Here is a 10230-nt window from a genome sequence, read left to right on the forward strand (position 1 = left end):
CCTCAGGTGATCCGCCCACCTCGACTTCCCAAAGTGCTGGGATTACAGGTGTGAACCACCATGCCCGGCCCCCGTTAACTTTTAATAATAAAACATGGTGGCCGGGCGCGGTGGCTCACGCCTGTAATCCCAGCACTTTGGGAGGCCGAGACGGGCGGATCATGAAGTCAGCAGATCGAGACCATCCTGGCTAACACGGTGAAATCCCATCTCTACTAAAAATACAGAAAAATTAGCCAGGCGTGGTGGTGGGTGCCTGTAGTCCCAGCTACTCCGGAGGCTGAGACAGGAGAATGGCATGAACCCGGGAGGCAGAGCTTACAGTGAGCCGAGATCACGCCACTGCACTCCAGCCTGGGCGAAAGAGCGAGACTCTGTCTCAAATAATAGTAACAATAATAATAATAATAAAATATGGTGCCTGATTACAGGAACTTAAACTTGTTTTGTTTACCCATGCTGACATGTAAAAGTTACTAATAACTTCTTTGTCTAGGCAAGTTAGCAAGTGACTTTGTAAGCCCTGGGCATCTCCCCTTAACTGTTTAAGTGGGACCCAGCCGTCACCTACCCCAGGCAGGGGAGGCAGGACTTCTCCAGTGGGTCGGGGGAGACTGCCCTTCTTTGCCAGTTTTGGTTTGCAGACAGGCCACTGAAAGGTGGGGCCAAAAAGCTTCTGTGAAGCAAAGAAATTTGAGACTCTAGTCCCTTTCTTTTGGAGATCTAATGTCCTTAGAACCTCTATGATGAATAGAGATGGCTCTAACTAAAGTCAGCTGACGGGAAAGGGCACCAAAGGGCCCGAGGGAAGCCCATCATAACTGAAGAGGAAATAGAACTAGTGGCCCTGTGTCTTAGTCAGCATGCATTGCCATTGCAAAACACCATAGACTGAGTGGCTTAAACAAAAAACATTTATTTCTCACAGTTCTGGAGGCTGGGAAGCCCAAGGTGAAGGTACTGGCAGATCCAGTGTCTGGGGAGGGCTCACTTCCTGGTTTGCAGACAGCCACCTTCTTGCTATGTCCTCACGTGGATGAGAAAGCACACTCTGGCTTCCTTCTCTTCTAACAAGGGCACAAATCCTATCGTGGGGACCCCACCCTCACACCCTCATCTAAATGTAATTATCTCCCAAAGGCCCCACCTCCAAATATCATCACACTGGGGAGTGGGGCTTCCACCTATGAATTTGGGGTGGGGAGGACAGAAACATTCAGTCCTTAGGACCCTGTGTCAGTGCTAAGGCCTGGTAGGGTTTGTGAGGGAAGCCAGGTTTGGCACAGGTTGAAGGTGCTCCCTGACCAGATAGATGCTGAGAAGATGTACTTTGAGGACCACAGCTGAGCAGGGCTATGAACTGAAGTGTTTTTTCTCTGGAGCCCGAGGACACGACACGGTTCTCAGCAGCACTAACGAGGAACCGGGTGTGCCCTGAGCAAGCTGTCATTGGCGGTTAAAGACTGAAACTCTCGGCCGGGCGCGGTGGCTCACGCCTGTAATCCCAGCACTTTGGGAGTCCGAGGCAGGTGGATCACGAGGTCAGGAGATCGAGACCATCCTGGTTAATAAGGTGAAACCCCGTCTCTACTAAAAATACAAAAAATTAGCCAGGTGTGGTGGCGGGCGCCTCTAGTCCCAGCTACTCAGGAGGCTGAGGCAGGAGAATGGAGTGAACCCGGGAGGCGGAGCTTGCAGTGAGCCGAGATGGTGCCACTGCACTCCAGCCTGGGTGACAGAGGGAGACTCCGTCTCAAAAAAAATAATAATTAATAAAAATAGAGACTGAAACTCTCACAGCCTAGGTGCCTAGTGGCTTTGGGGACAGAGCTGAGCAGGGCACAACAGGGGTAAATGGTCTGTTCCATTAAGCTTTTGAAGCAGCAGCGTTGTCTGAGGTAATACCCAAGGTTCATTGTCTCATGCCAAGGAAATTGAGGATGCAGGCAGACACAGGAGTGAGTTTAAGAGCAGAGGTTTAATAGGCAAGAGAAAGAGAAAATCCCTCTCTCCTGCAGAGAAAGAGGGGTTCCCAAATGGGTCTTCTGGCTCTGTGGTGAAATGCACGGGGTTTTATAGGTGAGTTTGAGGAGGCAGTGTCTGATTTGGGGTTTGTTTTGTTTTTGTCTTTTTTTTTTTTTTTTTTCCTTTTGTAGAGAACGGGGTCTCGCTGTATTACCCAGGCAGGTCTCGAACTCCTGGGCTCAAGCTATCCTCCCGCCTCTGCCTCCCTGAGAGCTGGGATTACAGGCGTGAGCCACCGCGCCCGGCCGTTTTGTTTTGTTTTTGAGACAGAGTTTCACTCTTGTTGCCCAGGCTGAAGTGCAGTGGCACGATCTCAGCCCACCACAACCTCCGCCTCCCAGGTCCAAGCGATTCTCCTGCCTCAGCCTTCCGAGTAGCTGGGATGACAGGCGTGCATACCACGCCTGGCTCATTTTTGTATTTTTAGTAGAGACGGGGTTTCACCATGTTGGTCAGGCTGGTCTCGAACTCCCGACATCAGGTGATCCACCCGGCTCAGCCTCCCAAAGTGCTGGGATTACAGGCCAGAGCCACCGCACCCACCCGGCCAGGCAGTGTCTGATTTACATAGGGTCCAAAAGATTGGGGGAACCAGGTGTGTCATTTACATAGTGCAAGAAGCAGCTGGCCACCCCACCCTAATCTTTTATTATGCAAATGGGTTCTCCACCTGTCTGGCGTCACGTTGCTGGTTCCTTTACCGTACACGTGGTTGATAAAAGGGAAGATGAAGCCTCCATGTTGAACACGCCTGGCCCCACGTAGCCTTTTCCGATTGGCACAGCTGCCGCCATTCACCCATCCAAGCGTCCAGGTTTCCTGTCTATGTCTGCAGCCCAATTTTACAGGCTGCTCTTTGTTAGAAAAGAAATGATTTGGGGACTGCTTTTTGTTAAAAGGGATGCCTTACCGAGGACTCTCTTACCCTTACCAACTGCCTAAGTCATTTCTTTTTAGCTCCTGTATTACTGTATCAAACTATAGCCAGATCCACGGTGACTACAGCACAGCCACGGCAGGGGTGGCCTCTGGCTGAGCAGGACTTGTTTGCAGCAGCAGCAGCATCTGGTGGCAATCACAGAAATGAGAAGGCAGTAGAGGCCAGGCACAGTGGCTCGTGGCTTGAACCCAGCAGGCGGAGGTTGAAGTGAGCTGAGATGGCGCCACTGCACTCCAGCCTGGGCAACAGAGTGAGACTCCATCTCAAAAAAAAAAAAAAAAGAACTTTGGCATTTGAGAAAAAGCCTAAGAATCTGGCATTGAACAGGATATCCAGCCCAAAAGCGACCTCACCTGCTCAAAAGGGACTGTTGAATGGCTCAACCACATCTGGTTGCAGTGGCACAAGGGCTGACCTCCATGAGCAGACGAAAGTGCCTCCTGCGAGTGAGCGACTCCTCCAGGCCTTGGACCGAGAAACAGCTCCTCACTACATCAGCTGGACCATGTACAGACCAGAGACAGGGCAAGAAAAAAGCAGAGGCTGTTGGCCTGCCAGAGAAGAAAGCTGCCAGCAAAGAGAGCATCTCTGTGAAGACCCCAGCTGTCCCATGAGCAGGGTTAACCCCAACAGCACCTTGGTGGAGAACAAGAAGCCTCAGCTGGCGGTGACTGCACGTGACACTCGTCAAGCTAGCTGTCTCCCTGTCTGCGCTGTGTCCTGCAGTGGGGGTCCCTTACTGCAGTACCCAGGGGAAGGCAGGACGGAGATGCCTGGTCTGCAGGAAGACCCCAGGAAGACTGTCACCTGCACACAGGCTTACTGGGAAGACCAAGCAGCTCTGGCTAAGGTGGGGGAAGCTATCAGGACCGATTACAATGGCAGGGATGACGAGATCCACAGTCGCTGAGGAGGCAATGAAACCTCCTTTGCAAAAATTATAACTGAGGAAATGATGACAGTGAAATAAATCAGACCTAACCGACTCCATGTTGCTTCTAACCTTTAAGCTGTCCTTGTTCATTCCTCGGCGTCGGCTGAACTCACTTCGGGGAGGAATTCAGTTCATGGTTTGACTCTGAAACAAAATTGATAATAACCCTTAACCGAAAAGATTCTCTACTTGCCTGGGGACCAGTCTGCCTTTGCAGGACTAACAAATTAGCTACGAGGTCAGAAATTACAGTTTAGGGGTCAGGCAGCCTCTGACTCTAAGAGTCTGAACCTCCCTAAATTGCTCCTGGGAATAACAGCACTATTGTAAAACCTAAGATCTGTACCTGAGATCCTTTTCAGACCCTGCACTCAGTGGATCAGCAGACACCACCCAGGCCCGTAATCTGACCTAACCAGTTCTGCCACCTCACCCAGGAACAGAAGACAGCAAGAAAATCTCACTTTGATCTCCGGTGATTCCATCTCCAACTTGACCAGTCAGCACTCCTCATTCCCAAACCCCCACCGGCCAAATTATCTTTTAAAACTCTGATCTCTGAATGCTCGGAGACTGATTTGAGTAACAGGAAAACTCTGGGCCGTGTCACGTGTGTCCGAGTGAAGAGCCCTCCAAACAGGCTTTGTGTGAGCAACAGGGCTGTTTATTTCACCTGGGTGCAGGCGGGCTGAGTCCGAAAAGAGAGTCAGCAAAAGGTGGTGGGATTAGTTCTTAAAAATTTTGGGATAGGCGGTGGAGTTAGGAGCAATGTTTTGCGGGCAGGGGGTGGATCTCACAAAGTACATTCTCAAGGGTGGGGAGAATTACAAAGAACCTTCTTAAAGGTGGGGGAGATTACAAAGTACATTGATGAGTTAGGGTGGGGCAGAAACAAATCACAGTGGTGGAAAGTCATCAGTTAAGGCTATTTTCACTTCTTTTGTGGATGTTCAGTGGCTTCGGGCCATCTGGATGTGTACGTGCAGGTCACAGGGGATATGATGGCTTAGCTTGGGCTCAGAGCCGGGCGCGGTGGCTCACGCCTGTAATCACAGCACTATGGGAGGCTGAGGTGGGTGGATCATGAGGTCAAGAGATTGAGACCAGTCTGGCCAACATGGTGAAACCCCGATCTCTACTAAAAATACAAAAATTAGTTGGACGTGGTGGCACGTGCCTGTAGTCCCAGCTATTCAAGAGGCTGAGGCAGGAGAATCGCTTGAACCTAGGAGGTGGAGGCTGCAGTGAGCTGAGATCATGCCATTGCACTCCAGCCTGAGCAACCAGAGTGAAACTTCATCTCAAAAAAAAAAAAAAAAAAAAACCTCTTGTCTGCTGCGCAGCCGGCTCTGTGTGAATTACTCTTTCTCCATTGCAATTCCCCTGTCTTAATAAATCGGCTCTGTCTAGGCAGCAGGCAAGGTGAGCCCACTGGGTGGCCACAGCAATGCCCTGGGTCGAAAATCTGTGGCTCAGACATTGCTAAGCTGGAAAAGGCAAAGGCTAAAGAACTTGCCACTAAACTGGGTTAAACGTCCACTGTTGAGTTTTCTGTACATACATTTTTTTTTTAATTCTCCTTTTAAAAAAAAAATGCTGATCTATCAAGGTGGCTCATGCTGGTAATCCCAGCAATTTGGGAGACTGAGGCAGAACGATGGCTTGAGCCCAGGAGTTCGAGACCAGCCCAGGCAACATAGTGAGACCCTTCTCTCTCCAAAAAAAAAAAAAAAAATAGCTAGGTGTGGTAGCACATTCCTGTAATCCTGTCACAGGGTGAACCCCAAAATTAGAGGTCAGCCCAGGAGGTCACATGGGTTCCTGGCTTTACGCAGGAAGGAATTCAAGGGGGAGCCAACAGCTCAAGCCTGTAATCCCAGCACTTTGGGAGGCCAAGGAGGGCGGATCATCTGAGGTCAGGTTCGAGACCAGCCTGGTCAAAACGACGAAACCCCGTGTCTACTAAAAATACAAAAATTAGCCAGGTGTGGTGGTGCGTGCCTGTAATCCCAGCTATTCAGGAGGCTGAGGCAGGAGAATCGCTTGAACCCGGGAGGCGGAAGTTGCAGTGAGCCCTGACTGCTGCCATTGCACTCCAGCCTGGGTAACGCAACGAGACCCTGTCTCAAAAACACAGAGGGAGCCAACAGAGTAAAGTGAAAGCAAGTTTACTAAGAAAGTAAAGAAAGAAAAGAGTGCCTACTCCATAGGCAGGGCAGCCCTGAGGTTCGCTAGTTGGCTACTTTTATGCTTATTTCTTTTTTTTAATTCATTTATTTTTCAAATGGAGTATTATTTCTTGATCGTATGCTAAACAAGGAGTGGATTATTCATGAGGTTTTCAGGAAAGGGGCAGGCAATTCCTGGAACTGAGGGTTCCTCCCCCTTTCAGACCACATAGGGTAATTTCCAAGTGTTGCCATGGCATTTGTAAACTATCATGGTGCTGGTGGGCATGTCTTTTAGCATGCTCATTTATTTATTTATTATTATTATTATTATTATTGGTTTTTTTGAGACGGAGTCTCGTTCTGTCTCCCAGGCTGGAGTGCAGTGATGCGATCTCCGCTCACTGCAAGCTCCGCCTCCCGGGTCTCCTGCCTCAGCCTCCGGAGTAGCTGGGATTACAGGCACCCGCCACCACGCCCGGCTAATTTTTGTATTTTTAGTAGAGACGGGGTTTCACCATGTTAGCCTGGATGGTCTCGATCTCCTGACCTCGTGATCCGCCCGCCTCGGCCTCCCAAAGTGTTAGGATTACAGGTGTGAGCCACCACGCCCAGCCACATGCTCATTTATTATAATGAGTGTATAGTGAATAGTGAGGATAACCAGAGGTCACTTCAGTTGTCATCTTGGTTTTGGCAGGCTTTGATCCACCTATGTACCGTTTTAGCAGCGGGGTCCTCGTGATCTGTACCTTGCAAAACCAGTCCTGCCAAGCTCCTGTTGCAGTCCCAGCTACTCAGGAGTCTGAGGCAGGAACATCACTTGAGCCCAGGAGCTCGAGACTGTGCTAAGCCATGTTGCTCCAGCCTGGGCAACATAGCAAGACCTTGTCCAATAAATAAATAAATAAATAAAGGCACAAAGATTTCCCATATACTCCCTACGCCTCCCATCCCCCCAACACACACAACTTCTCTCCGTAGATTTGTTGTTAATGTTTGTCTGCATAGGTTGTACCTCTGGTATGTAATTTATGTTTTAATTGTTTCTAACAAGTTAATTTGTGTGTAAACATACAACCTGCACTTCCCCAACCCCAGAAAGTGCTGATAATAAAGAGTTCATTTGCTCCCGAAACAAAGCTAAGTTTTCATTTCACCAGCGGGAGTATTACCCTCTGTGTTTTCAGGTCATTAAATATTTACAATAAAAATACAGTTAATCATTTAGTGTACCTCAATGATGTGTGTATTGAAGGATTTAGCACCTCCCTTGAACAACAAACCATATTGCTCAACTAAGCACCATCCTCTTGAGGGACATTGGAGAATCTTTATTTTGTTTCTAAACAAAATAAAGGACAAGAACTCCAGTTGTTAGATCTGTGAAAGGAAAATAAATCTCAGGGCCAGGTACAGTGGCTCACTCCTTAAATCCCAGCACTTTGGGAGGCCAAGGCCAGTGGATCACCTGAGGTCAAGAGTTTGATATCAAGTTGGGGTCGGTGGCTCAAGCCTGTAATCCCAGCACTTTGGGAGGCCGAGACGGGTGGATCACAAGGTCAGGAGATCGAGACCATCCTGGCTAACACGATGAAACTCCGTCTCTACTAAAAAATACAAAAAACTAGCCGGGCGAGGTGGCGGGCACCTGTAGTCCCAGCTAGGCAGGAGGCTGAGGCAGGAGAATGGCGTGAACCCGGGAGGTGGAGCTTGCAGTGAACTGAGATCCGGCCACTGCACCCCAGCCTGGGCGACAGAGCGAGACTCTGTCTCAATAAAAAAAAAAAAAAAAAAAAGAGAGTTGATATCAGGGCTGGCCAACATGGTGAAACGCATCCCTTAACTAAAAAACTTACAAAGATTAGCTGGGTCGTGGTTGGCACCAACAACCTGGTAATCCCAGGCTACTCTAGAGGCTGAGGCAGGGAAGAATCGCTTGGGACCCAGCAGGAACGAGCTGGCAGTGAGGCTGCACGCCTTTGCACTCCAGGCCTGGCGACTTCATTCTCAAAAAAAAAAAAAAAAAAAGAAAAAGAAATCCTCAGGATCCCAAAATCACTAGCCAAGAGGAAAGTCAGGCAAAGGTTTGCCTTTTTAATTCTTCCCATTTTATTCCTAAATTAAGATAAGCTACAAAGGTAAAAAAGCCTACATACCTCCTCACAATTTGCCCACACTAAGCCAGGACTAAATTTGTGTGTTCAGTTGAAAGGCTGATTTTCAAGACTTAAAAAGGAGCAACCCTTTTGTCTCTCCTCTAACCTGTGATGGAAGCCCCTCTCCCCCTCCCCCCTTCCCCACCCCCGCTGTCCCACATCTCTCTAAAATGTATAAAAGCAAGCTGTACCCCAGCCACCCTGGCCACGTGTCCTCGGGACCTCCTGAGACTGTCTCACGGCTGTGTCCTTAATCTTGGCGAAACAGACGTTCTAAATGGATTGAAACCTGTCTCAGGTCAAAAAGTGTTACGGTACGTTGAGCCGCGTTTTGGTTTTTGGGTGTGTGTACATCGTCGTCTTCTCCACAAAATCAGAAAGTGTGGCCCTGCGCTGGAGAGGGCGGGGTCACCCCAGTCACCTGAGCAAGGAAGCCCCCAAGCCCAAGGAAAAGAGAGGGCGCAGAGAGGAGAGGAAGCCGCAAAGCCCACTGCCCCGCCCAGAGCCACCCACCAGCCTGGAACTCTGCTGCAGAAAAACAAACCAAGGAAAATACAACTAAAGCTTGTTTGATGGCAAAGCCTTTCCTTTGCCTTGTGGATGAAGGAATGCAGATCGCTATGACGAGGGGAGCTTAAATTAGAGGAATTTATCCGAAGGAAAGAAGAAATTTCCTCCACGGAGTGGCCTAGAAACTGTAGAGAAAAACACAGGGGATGGGGTCAAGTCACTTCAAAGTAGCCGCAGCAGAATGGCCCAGAGCGGGTCTTTTTTTTTTTTTTTTTTTTTGAGACGGAATCTCGCTTTGTCTCCCAGGCTGGAGTGCAGTGGTTGGTGCAAACTCAGCTCACTGCAACCTCCGCCTCCCGGATTCAAGCGATTCTCCTGCCTCAGGCTCCCGAGTAGCTAGGATTACAGGTGCCTGCCACTACGCCCGGCTAATTTTTTTGTATTTTTAGTAGAGACGGGGTTTCACCATGTTGGCCAGGCTGGTCTTGAACTCCTGACCTCAGCTGATTCACCCACCTCGGCCTCCCAAAGTGCTGGGATTACAGGCGTGAGCCACGCGCCTGGCTCGGAGCGAGTCTTAAAAGCACAAAAAGAACAAACTTCATTGCTAACGCTCCAGACAGGCCCAGCGGTGAAAGCGGTGATACCATCTTACCCTGGCCCTTTTTGCCAACTCTGGAATCTTGCCAATGAGGAATTTAACCAATCAAATATGGGTTCCAAAATAGGAACTCATTAGCACAAATCTTGCAGGATGCTTTCCTCACTTGTGGGATTTTATTACATGATAATCCTAATTTTTGTATGGAGAGAAATGTTTATTGGTAGATTTGGTTACTTTCTGACAGTACAGGTTTTTTGAGACGGAGTCTCGCTGTGTCGCCCAGGCTGGAGTGCAGTGGTGCAATCTAGGCTCACTGCAATTTCTGCCTCCCGGGTTCAAGCAATTCTCCTGCCTCAGCCTCCTGAGTAGCTGGGACAACAGGCACCCACCACCATGCCCGGCTAATTTTTGTATTTTTAGTAGAGATGGGGTTTCACCATGTTGGCCAGGCTGGTCTCGAACTCCTGACCCCATGAGCTGCCCACCTCGGCCTCCCAAACAGCTGGGATTACAGGCGTGAGCCACCGTGCCCGGCCTCTCTTTATTACATTTATTTATTTATTTATTTATTTATTTATTTATTTATTTAATTTCATATTTTGAGACAGAATCTCTGTCATCCAGACTAGAGTGCAGTGGCATGGTCTTGACTCACTGCAACCTCTGCCTCCCAGGTCCAAGTGATTCTCCAACCTCAGCCTCCTGAGTAGCTGTGATTCCAGGCATGCACCACTATGCCTGGCTAATTTTGCATTTTTAGTCGAGACGAGGTTTCTCCATGTTGGTCAGGCTGATCTTGAACTCCCAACCTCAGGTGATCTGCCCACCTGGGCCTCCCAAAGTGCTGGAATTACAGGCATGAGCCACCGCACCCGGTCTGGAGTCTTTTT

Source organism: Rhinopithecus bieti, unplaced genomic scaffold (assembly GCF_001698545.2).
Source record: "Rhinopithecus bieti isolate Rb0 unplaced genomic scaffold, ASM169854v2 scaffold_32008, whole genome shotgun sequence".
Lineage (NCBI taxonomy): Eukaryota > Metazoa > Chordata > Mammalia > Primates > Cercopithecidae > Rhinopithecus > Rhinopithecus bieti.